The 12285-nt window shown below is 40.7% G+C and overlaps 1 long non-coding RNA gene and 1 other non-coding gene across 2 annotated transcripts; one reads left to right on the top strand and one right to left on the bottom strand.

Moving 5' to 3' along the window:
• Positions 1-5964: 5964 nt before the first annotated feature.
• LOC128878016 (uncharacterized) lies at positions 5965-6961 on the bottom strand. Its single transcript, XR_008457334.1, has 3 exons — positions 6874-6961; positions 6546-6753; positions 5965-6324 (listed from the first exon to the last, which is right to left on the bottom strand). It is a non-coding gene; the product is annotated as an uncharacterized LOC128878016 (long non-coding RNA).
• A 2148-nt stretch (positions 6962-9109) lies between these two features.
• Positions 9110-9216, top strand: LOC128879139 (U6 spliceosomal RNA). Its single transcript, XR_008457572.1, has one exon. It is a non-coding gene; the product is annotated as a U6 spliceosomal RNA (small nuclear RNA).
• The last annotated feature ends 3069 nt before the right edge of the window (positions 9217-12285 follow it).

Raw genomic sequence — 12285 nt, 5'->3', positions numbered from 1 at the left:
AAGATAACAATGCCAATTTCAATGAAAGGGACACTTTATAGCAATATTAGTATTAGGTTGTCCCAAAAGTTTCTTCCGTGAGTTGCATTCGATTATTTTCTATGGCAGTGTTTATATAAATAGACAATCTAATTTCTTAGACATTGATGCTGTAACAGTAACGAAGCGAAATGAATCGTACACAATTCGGTAATGTAACATAAAACATAAAATATTGTGTATATATTAATTATTAATAAAACGAAAGAAACTTTTGGGACAACCTAATACTTTTTTCTTTTTATAGCAAAAGTTCGGTTTCTTTTTAGACAGACCGTGTATGGATATTTGTAATATAAGAGCGATTTATTAAAATTGACATCGACGTTAGTAGACGAGTGAAAAGTCTATGGTGGATTCAACGAAAGGATCGACTTGGCAATCCTCCAATTTGCCTCGCGAGAGGAAGCAAGTCTCCCCTTTTTACTGTCATGGTCGATGACTTGGATGCTTCGAGTTTGGCAGCATTCAATTACAGTTTAGCAATGGGAGCAAGCATATCGTATTCGAATAATTTTCTTCTCGAACCAATTTTTCTCCTCGAATTTCAATTTTTCCCTATTTCGATAAACGATAAATTCTTTTACGTATTTGACTTTCGAACAATGTCACAGAATTCGAAGTAAAGCATCGAGTTGAAAAGCGCACTTCGAATGCGGAGGAAACTCGAGGCTTCGTGGTAGCAAAGTCTGCCGGCGTTAAAGGTAAGTGCATACGTACCATGCGTGCAACTGCGGTCATGGTTGGTTAAGGTCCTTCGAAAATGGGTGAACAGGACACGACTCGTAGCACCTTAGAGTCACGTGGGAAAAACACAGAAGGATAGATCGCGTAAGATCCTTCACGCCTCCCATTTCCTCTCGATGGTATCTTAATCGTGACGAGTACCTCCGTGGAAAGGAAAAAAATTCGAATGTTTTGCGCTGGCGTCCATTGAGTAGCGTATCGAATGCCTCGAGTTAAATACAGTGCTGCTAATTCACGAACGAGTGGAATCAGCAATTATTTCATGCTAAGCGTTACGTTGCTAACGATACCTCCAGGCTGTGGTGTTTAACATCAACAGTAGTTAGATCGTTGAATAACAAATCAAACGTTGGAATATTTTCTAGGAACGTGTTGAAGATTCACGTGTTGTTTCATACATCGAGCTAAGTTTTATTTGACTTCGTTATATAAATAGAACATATTATAATATATATTTTATTAAAAAATTTCATCTCAATAAATATTTTCAGATATAAAACATTCCACAGAAAATATTTCCCATTCGTCGCATTATAAAAGTGAATATTTTATGAATATAAAGCGATAAAGTGTTCGGAGTGAGATTATCAGCGTACAATTTATGCGAACGTATTAACGCGAGAAATTTCAAAGTCGAGAAGAATTTCGTGAAACGGTGGGAGAGAAATATGCTCGCGAGTTTGAAAATTGCGTCCTTTTACAGAGTTGCCCTCTAAAGCGAAGTCAGATTTTTCGCGTTTTGCCGCGGCGCATATAAGCGATGCAGAAATTGCGCTCGTAAATGCATACAGGAACGTTGTTCTCGTTCGTTGTTACATGCCTGCATAAACATGGGCAGGTATCTCGGCACTTTAATGAGTTTCGAGCAGGACGGGACGGGAAGTAGGAGGCGAAAGATAACCAGGATGTGCCGGCCGTCCTTATTCTTTAATTTCACGTCTATCAACTATTGTATCGTTCCTAGCACACGCCAAAGAAAACCTCGAATCCATGTTTTCCTGACGCGACGATTGGTCTTGAAACCTGCCACGCGAACTTCCGTAAACGAATGTATAATTATATGTGGAGGTACTCGCTGATCGGTACAAAAAGCCTTGACGGGAGGACTTAAACCGCCGCGCTACTAATATTTCCTTTTACTTGGCATAAAAAAATTCTAGCGATTAAATACACGTTCCATATTCTTGACACTTTTTGCGATTGCGACATCTATTATACCTTTCCCAGTTTTTGTTCTCCGAGTACAACTATATTTTCTTGTCTTTTTCTTTGTTTCATATTTAATTCTCGGGTAACGAATACGTAACTGTTTATTTCGTATTCGTCATCCGTGTGTTGTTCATCTCTGCGAGGCGAATTGCGCAAATAACGCGGTCTCTAGAACGCGTGTAGAAAAGTTGCACGTATCGGAAATATACTTTCGCACGAGCGAGAATTTCAATCTCGGTGAATGAGCAATTATTTCGAACGCACAATCCGAGAATATTATTCCGCCATCTTTTTGGACCCAGGAGACCTATGTCACTGAATGTCAGCCATTGCCATTTCGCTTGATGATCCGTGCCGCTCTCCGGCATCCTCGCTTCAGCCTGTAGAATCCTGCTTCGAAATACCCCATTACGACACAGTTCTTTCTTTTCTTTTCGCCAAGATAATTTATTCAAATACGAATGCCTATCGGGCTTTCTCTTTCGAAGGCTCTCTCGTATTTTTCTGTCCCGCAACCTTGAGTCTCTACGATTTGTTGTTAGACCCCGTCCTTTTCGCGTTATCCAACAGTTCTCGAAATATTTTAACATCAAACATACTGTACGTAATTTTGCATTTCACTGGAGTATCGATACTTCGAGAGTCTTCGGCAGTCACTCTTCGTCCTACGACGAGCAATTGCGTAACCGTGTAAATGCGTGTCGAGAGAGGAGCTAAACGGACAGGGGTTTCCAGAAACGGGATATTCACCTGTCTCCGTCAGGATCACACTCGAGGATCAGAGAAACGTGTCCCTCGGGGGTGTTTAGGGGCTCACAAAGGAAAATTTTAACGTCGGACGTCTCTCCCCTTCAAAACACGAGCATTGCGAGATCCGTGGCGGATCATCAGATTATCTTTTGACAAGTTAAGGTCGATTGTCCTTATGGAAAATTTACGGGGGCCTTTTAGATGGCACTCCCCATTGAAGGCATTGTACAGCCTCTTTGGAAAGTCGTTATTCCGGGTCATTGTCGTCGAAATTTCTAGCTCACCTGCAGCCACGAAAAAAAGATCGCTGGGAGCGTGCAAGGTGCCCCATTCACCAGGAACAATCGACTAGAATTCGTCTATTCTTTCCTACCCTTTCGCATCCTTTACACCCGCCTCTTTGCTCTAAACGCGCGGCGCTAAAAATACCATCTTTGTGCGCGTAGGAAAATTTTGTTTTCTCAACTCCCACAAGTGCACAAATGTACGAGTAACTACTTTGGTCTCCAGCTTTCGTCCACGACTGTACGTACATGTGATGCAACGATCGCAAAATGAAATGCATCGAGGAATATTTTATAGCGTTACTCGACCTGCATCTGTTTCGCGTTACAAATAAATATCGCTGCGTCGTCCCGTTTCGAGATTGCGTTATTTACGAAATGTTTACACGTCGGTTCGGTTCGTGATCGCATCTACCACGCTGGAAATTTTATTTGCTATATGTCCGTCTAAGAGATATTTCTGTTATCATTACAGTTTACTATTCTTAGTCGGCCGGCAGTAGGAGAGCGTCTTATGCAAGGCGTAACTGCCTAACCATAACACTACTCTTCTGGCACCGTTTTTAATACAATGAAAACGACGAAGAATAACGAACTCTTTTAGCCTTGGCGTAAGGTGCAGGCCTAAGTAAACATCTCATTCTCTCTTTACGGTTTACGACTTCGAGGAAACCGTTGGTTTTTCTTTCCATCTTTACACTATTCCTAGCGATGGTAGAGAGCGATACGAGCTTAAACGAAACTTTTAATTAATAAATTTAGTATTTTACTGTCTCATTATACCCCGTTTCCAATAAAAAGCGATAATGGAATTGAACACGAGCCAAATGAAAGATCGAAGCCGGAGGGATCGTCGTCAGCAGTTGGAAGCGTTGTGTTCCGAAACGAAAGACGATCTACGGGACACAAGACCCGTGGAGGCTCTTACATTTTTACCGACCCCATGCTGAGGAGCAAGTGCAGACCACACTGCACACGGTCGAAGAAAAACAAAAAAAAAGAAAAACAGGAACGTCGAGGAACGTTTTCTTCGTTCGGGGCGTGCCTCCTGCACGGGGGAGCCGTTCACTTATCGCGTGGCAGCGTTAAAGGTATACTTTAAACTTTAAGGAATACGAGGTGCAGGCCAATAAGATGAGATTTCGCACTTTTACGGCTTTCTTAAAGTTCACAGGAACGAACCAGAGAAGGGCAAAATTTCATTCGATTTATAGACTACGAGCTGGAGCTCTGTATAAATCGAACCGTTGCGTAATGGAGTGAGCTGGTCGTACATCGTGAAACTTGTTTGGGTTGCTCGATTCGGACTTGTAACTTTAATCGAAGAAATTATAAAGACACAGGGAGACACGGTCGAACGACACACTCGTGGCTGCTTGATGCTTAAAAAATTCGATTGTTCGATGAATGTTGATTCGTACGGCCATCAACGCGTGACACGAATACTTCGATGGGGAAACACTCATGCAGTATTAATACCACATTAATTCCGAGAATACGCAAGATAAACGTGGCAATAATTGTCCTTCGCGCAGGGTGTTTCATAAACTATGGTCACGAATTCAAGGGTGAACTCAGCATACAGAAGCGATTAAAACGATTATGCAAGCATCCTGCCTGACCTTGTTCAGGAATTACGATCGTATTTGGCATTTCGGTAATTCCAATTTGAAATTCAGTTCACTTGATAATTCACAGCTCCCCCACTTCTAAACACTTTCATAATATCAGTCCTAATTGAACGTCCCGGTACCTCCTCCTTTTCGTCTTCTTCTGTTTCGTGGACAAATCGGTAAAACAACATGCCAATAAAGAAAAATAAATAATTCGTACGCAAAGTTCGTTCTTCGCTCGATGAATAAAGCATTTCCTTTTTCTCGTTATGAAATAATTATACGAAGTAAAGATTGCTTCGTGGCCGAAAATGTTGAGCAGGAAATTCGTCTCCCCAGCGATGGGCGCGGAGATAAGTTTTAATTACTTCCACGAACGTTGAATAAAAATTTACATCACGGATAACTAAATCACAAAACGAAGATATTTACATGATTCCTTGTAAAACTCCGAACGAAGATAATACGCGATAATTCCCAAGTAATTCCAAGTAGTTCCGAGGTGATGTTTTCGCGTGTCTAATCGAGCATACGTTTAGTCAATAAATTCTCGATATAATTGCTACTTTTCGAAACTAATCGTACAACTTCCTGCCGCGGATGAACGATCGAGACAGGTCGAATGAAAGTACACGTCATCGAGGTTTCGCGGAATTTTATCCGCGTTAAATTATTACACACTCGCTTGGCGTACGTAACCTGTATACGCGGTTGCTCAATGAATAATATGTATTTGTAAGTTCGTTCGAACGTGACTGGAATTGCAAAACGGTGAAACGTTTTGTTTACGATAATCAGTTCACTCGAACGCGTTTGCGTATCAATGGGCCATCGGAGTCGATGAGATTTGGACACCGAATCGGAGTAATCGTCACGGTTGGATCATTACGCCACACCGTGATCCATAATCGACTTTCGATAATCGATCGGATCGTGTATAAGATAACAGAGTGATCCGTGTGGGACTTTATAACAAATTTTCAAGCTATCGCGATTTCTCCGTTGTTTAAAATCGTGTATCTGGACAAAAGAATTAAGCTACTCAATTTTTTCGTTCGCTAGCTAAAGGAAGATGCAACTCGGCTCTGTTATGTTACCCACCCCGTATATCTGCGTTCTCATCTCATTCTTCTTTATTCTCCCCGGTTCTGAACCAGCCACACGGTATTTTCGAGTGGGAGACCGTTCTCCCAGTCCATTCGAATGGTGGCTTAGCGAGGGACTAAGACAACAACGTGGGGTGCCGTCTCGTTTTCCATAAAGATGGGACTCGACTCGGATAAGACTAACCCGAGATAGGTCCCGGGGTTGTTTTAGTAGGTCAGAAATCACCTCCACCTATCGTAGGGACTGGCAAGGAAACGGAGTGTCGAAAATAAAAATCGGTTACGATTGAGGAGCGAATTTCCTTTTGTCACCCTTCATTAAACTGCTTACACTTCGGAACACGCTGTGCTTGTCTTTCCTCTTTGCCATCCGTGAACGTCCTCGAAAGACACTGGCTCTTCGGACAATGTTTGGCCAATGGCTTCTGCGTTTCGCAGCGTCTTGTAACGTTCTGTTCGACCATCGAGGCAAAAAGATGGTGGGCTCTCTTCGGAAATGTACAATATTCTACAAATTGACACTGCACCAATCACCACCGGTCAAATGACGCAGGTATATGACGTAAATGACGTAAGCTATAAGAAACCAGAATGGACTTATTTGTATGGAAAACGTTCGTGAGACGCTCCATTGTATGGCAGCAGCAGGCAAGATCATTTTTCAGGAATGCTCAGCTCGTAATTGCTGCACAAACTCATGGTCGAAAATTCAACAAAGAACCGAGTATGACCGGGTCTGCGTGGCTTCTGAAGCTGTTTCCTTTTTTTCCTCTTCTACCCAAACAAAACTCTTTTACCTCACTTCGCCTTCCTTTTGCGTTCGTGACTTCTCCCTGACCGAACGGTGTTCTCAACCGTTAACGCGAAGACCCTGGCTTCGTGGTGCTCCTTCGAGGCCATCCTCCTTTTTTACGTACGACTTTTGTACGTGTATCGTTTCACCGTGATGTCGTAATCCCCGTAATTATCAGGCCGGATGAGATATTCCGGATCTGCCTCTCGTACCTCGCGTTAAATTGTAAACGACCCAATCGATTGATTCGAGTTTCGTATACAAGCTTCGATTATTATTTTATTTACAGAACTAATTTATATATATATATATCTCCAGCGTATCGCACTTACCGGTTTTAATTCAATCTTCTTCAGTTGAAATTGCACGTTGCTCGATCGGAATGGTTCCCATTCGATCTTCGCGTACTTTTTCATTTATTTATCGAACGTCTGAATCGCGGTAGATCCACCCCTCTATATCCGTGTAACGACTAGAACGGACTCGCTCCGAGTAACGAGTAGTCAGCTTTCGCGATCTTCCACGTGCGGGGAAAAAACGCGTTATCGTTTCCGTACCTATTTTAGCCAGCGAATTCTGGCTTCCATTCAAGTTTCAGAATACTTTGCGAAATACTGACAGCGAGTGTGTTTTCCTCCCGAATTCTATCCGAAATAAAACATACAACGCGAGGGAAATATCACGCGCAACGACACTTTCACGACCCTTCGCTTGTTCCGATTATATTCACGTGTCGCGTTCTGGTTTAAGTCAACGGTTACTCCAACGCGACGTATTTACAGAAATTGTTTCGCCGAAAGTATTTTGTTAGGCGTATTTAAAAATGGTTTAATGGAGAAAATTTGAGAGAATTAAATATCTAAGGGACGTGATTTAGAACATCTTCGGCTTTCGAGCAATAAATACAGAGATTTTTAGAGGAAGGAACGTTTTTTTCCAAACGGATGATACATTAGAAATGTAAAATATAAATGAGTTTTCTAAATGTATATTCTGCTGTCAGTCGAGGGCCACTGTGAAATAAAGTATTTGAACTCACGGTCAAACGCACTGGTGGGTTTCTTAAAATACTTTCGTAAATCTACACTAATTAAGGCTTGGAAGTTAAGTATATACCCGTTTAAAAATGATTCGGTATGTTATTTACGTAACACTGGCGAAAGTAAATTAATTAGCGAGTTATTTCGAGTTTCCAGTTCGTTCATTGGACAACGACGGCCTGTACGAAAGCTGGTCGGAAAGAAAATTAGCTGGTAGTTGGTAAAACACACGTTACCTTGAGAACAATGAGTACGATGGGATAGCATTAAGTTGTGCCGGTGTTATCGAAGAGATCCGAAGATACGAGGCTGGCAAAACGATCTTTGTTATAATCTGCTATCCGCGAGACGAGTTGTATGCGAAGTAAGCAGCAGTAACTATGTGCCATTACAGCGTTACACGATGGCCGCGCGGGAGAATTGCAAAACGCGTTTTTAGATTCTTTTTGCGCCTCGATACCGCGACATCGATAACGTACTGCTCGTTTAATTGAAAGGAACGCAGGCCTGGCAGATTAATCGAGCGTCTGCTCGGGTAAAGAAAATCTTTGACAATTATTTAAAATTGTAACAAGGATCCCGATTAACCACTATTCTAATTGAAGTTCACTTTAACCGATTTACTCCAAACTTTTATCAATTTCTACTTACGTTACTGCGATCAAATTGGACGAATACTTTTGCGAGTAAAGAGCGCAATAAAAACAGAGATTACAGAAGCATGGGAGGCGTTGGCGAATAGTACACCGCCTCGTGTTACGTTTTACTTACGGTGAATTCATTCATAAGGTTTGCGTCACGACGACAGTCGACCAATTGCGATTAGTCACTTTCGCTGGCGGTTACTTGGTCGCACAAAACATAATTTAGCGATAACAGTTGATCGAACGTTGCGCAAAATTCCTTCCGCGATACTCGTGATTAGGTTTTAATTTATTACCGTAACAACGAAGAGAACGAGCTTCTGGAAATTTGCTGAAGCTTTTTTGCGTTCCTTCGTCAGATATTTGTGGAACTAGCAGGAGAGGAGATTTGTTACGACTTATAAAATATAATAATTTAGGAGGCCATCGAATCTTCGTCTCAAAGAAATCGATATTCCAAATCGAACATGCAAAGCCATTAACAAGCAAACTAATTTGGAAAATACGGTTTATAGCTATCCAATTGCATCTGATCGATTTACGATGCGGAAATAATCAATTCGCCTTGTTACGGAACGTTGTTTCGCATTAATTACAGGATAATAGTTATACGAGGCAACTATATGCGACTATAAAATATCTGGACGAATTATCTATCGTCTATGAAAATATATGGACAAATTAAAATGATTGATACATATTAGAAAATTTGAAAAAAAATATTCTTATGGAAGTAGCAGGATTCGATCCTTTGAAGGAGTTGTATAGATCGCAGAATATAATACGCGTAAATGTCAGTAGATGGCGCATCGAGGTAAGAATTTCTCGCAAGCGCTCTACCCAGCCATCTTTGGTATATATACGGTTCCGAGACCTATCCTATTGTACTTGCTTCGGCAGTACATATACTAAAATTGGAACGATACAGAGAAGATTAGCATGGCCCCTGCGCAAGGATGACACGCAAAATCGTGAAGCGTTCCACATTTTTTGCAATTTTTGTTATTTCTTCAATTTTCTTCTACTCTAATCGTCCACGTTTAGTTTTGCTCGCGAGAAGCTCCGTGAAAGTTTATTTTCGACGTAGATTCGCCACACGAGAGCCTGTCAAAATCGTTGACTACACAATTGCGTCTTCTCCTCGTTAGTGGCGTATCTTAACGAGTCACGGGAACGTTTGTCGGGATATTTGACGTATCGAACAGGAAAAAAATGTTTGAAAATGAGCATGGAAGAAAGCAACTGTTAGCAGCGGGCAAGGTCCTTGACCTTCTCAGCCGCAATTAAGATGAAGTAGACCAGAGGGCAGACCGATCCTGTACTGTATTCACGTGGTTGCACGTTCATTGGCGAACAAAGGAGGATACGTTTTGCTCGTCGAGCATTCGCAACCGATATACCTGCGGGTACGTGTATACTGTATACGTGAGCGACGTGCATCACGTGCGTGGCGTGTGCACGTGCGCCCGTGTGCGCTAGTCGTACATACACGCACGTGATCGGTCACCACGTGGCTTTGGTAGCGTCATTGACGAACAAAGAAGGAGAGAGCAATTCGTTCGGTAATGATCATTCTGAAACGGAAATCGTTATATCCCTTGTGTCGGTGTTGGCAATTTCTTTGCAATCAATTCGATAGACCAGGGGGTCGGCAAACTTCTTCTGCGAAGGATCGGATAAAGGAACATTTTCGGCTTCGTGGCCCAAGCGGCTACGATAGAGTAATACTTGCATTTACAGTGGGTGTAGAATGTATTCGTACATCGATCAATTTCTCAAAAAACTTTTGTGTGAAAATTGTAGTTTCTTAACTTCCTTTTTTATAATCAATGATATTTTACATATTCTCGAAAGTCTCTAAGATAGATATAGTCCAAACAACATTTACTAGTTAATATAATTTGTGAAGTTAACAATAAAATGCGAAAAGTGGGTAAAAGTATAGAAGCAACGAGTATTTGTACGATTCTTATGACGAACCATTTACGGCAGAGTTTGTAACGTAAACACATTAGTTTATCGCTCCGTGCGAATTATAAGACATCAAATTTTCAAGAAAGTACTTTTAAACAGTTGTGCGAATACTTATTGCTTCAACATTTCTATCGATTCATTGTTTTTTTCTTGTTAATTTCGCAACTTACATAAATAGCTATTATTTTTTTTAATCTATCTATTCTAGAGATTTCCGAAAAATATGTAGAATGTCATTGTTTACAAAAAATAAGTTAATAAATTACAATTTTACACAGTTTTTTTTGGAAATTGATCGGTGTACGAATACTTTCTACACCCACTGTATATAATCGAGCAAATCGTCGATTACAGCCTGCGATACTTGAACCTCCCTTAGTAGGATTTATTTCTAAAATGATATATTAATAATTCTAAATTATTCAACTTAATCTTACTGCCCCTTCGAGTGTTTAGAAAATTCGGAAAACAAATAGATTGCTCAACGATGTCAATTAAAGACGTCAATAACCAAATATGTATATTTGCAGTAGAACGAGATCGTAAACACGACGATAAGAATTTTTCATTTGTAAAATAAATAAAGTCCGATAAGTATGTTCGACCACGATGCAATTTAAAATTTTAAAATGCTAGACTTATCGAGGCACATGTAGAGTGCAACAGCTGCCTCTCTGTCTTATGTTTATGTTATGTCTTTTAATGCATAACTAAACACGATAAGTAAGAGGACGCGTGATAAATTAAAAAAAAAGCCTCTATACGGTGTCCCTATTTATACGTAAAATACATGTAAAATGTATATTTCTATTCTCCTTTAAGATAAAATATCTTCGAATCCTCTAGCACGACGGGTTTGTTGCAAAACCTGCCAATGGGAACTGCAATCTGCAAGTTTCACGCGTCGGAAACTCCGCGAATGAAAACGCGTGAAAGTGCGAAACGACGGTGTACGGTAGCCTTGGGTGCCTCGACGAAATTAGATAATTTCGCTTCAGCGTTTGTTTTCCAAAAGTATTATACGCCATCGTATTTACATTCTACTCGAGACTCTACATTCGCACATTTAAAGTGCGTCGATACATGCGTACGTTTGTCCGAAAATCGCACTCTAGTCTGTACTCGGCGTACTTAGTACACTTAGTACTCGGTCACTTGGAACACAGTTACCATCTTTAGTACTTAACGTCAATCGTCAATAGAGGTTTGAGGTCCGTCACGATAGTTCTAGCCGTCGAACAGTGTTGTACTCGTTGTTGTTGCAAGAAACTGTTGTCGAAGTACACCCACCGACAAAAGTTGAATAAATGTTCCTCGTGGTTATGCAAAGTTTAACAAACCGAGTTGTAAGGCAAAAATAATTGTTGAGAGACGACACTGTTTCCGACCTTTCGGCACTGGCCTGGCTCGCTGCGTGCGATATGCTGCTCGATATGTTCATTTGTTATAAAACAAAAGAGCGACAGAAGAGTCGACTCGGACGTGGCAACGAGACCGAGGACGTAGGGGCAGCTAGGGATGTTCGATTCACCGGAAAGAATCGATTCTTGAATCGATTTTGAATCGGAATGAGAGAATCGATTCCTCCTAAAAATCGAAACCAAAGAATCGATTCTGCAGGAATCGGTTTAAAAACAATCGGCTTTATTGTTTCCCTTTTTTATTTTTATTTTTGTAAACGGATTCCCATACGATTCTTCGATTCCCATACGGTAAATGAATCAATCTTTTATTTTTTTACTTTTCGTCCTCTTACACCAATGGCAGACTCTACATTGTTTATATTTTCATCACTATTCCTATACTATTTTTTCGAACAGTAATGTAGGACTGAATGTGCTTTTATTGTTAAGAAAAATCGATCTTCGATTCTTACATGAAAGAATCGATTCCGGGGAAAATCGATTTTTTTACCGAAAGCATCGACACTCTTTCGTCTTTTCCGCGATCGTTTTGGAAAGTGAACGATTACGTAGGCGACATTAGTCAATCGTTCGTTAATTTACTCCCTTAATTTTACCGTAATAAAATATCGACTGTTTGAAGCGTATTTTCCTTACAGAGTACTGTATATTAATATTTTATT

The sequence above is a fragment of the Hylaeus volcanicus genome, chromosome 6 (genome assembly GCF_026283585.1).
Source record: "Hylaeus volcanicus isolate JK05 chromosome 6, UHH_iyHylVolc1.0_haploid, whole genome shotgun sequence".
NCBI lineage: Eukaryota > Metazoa > Arthropoda > Insecta > Hymenoptera > Colletidae > Hylaeus > Hylaeus volcanicus.
This window is presented reverse-complemented; position numbering and strand designations above follow the sequence as displayed.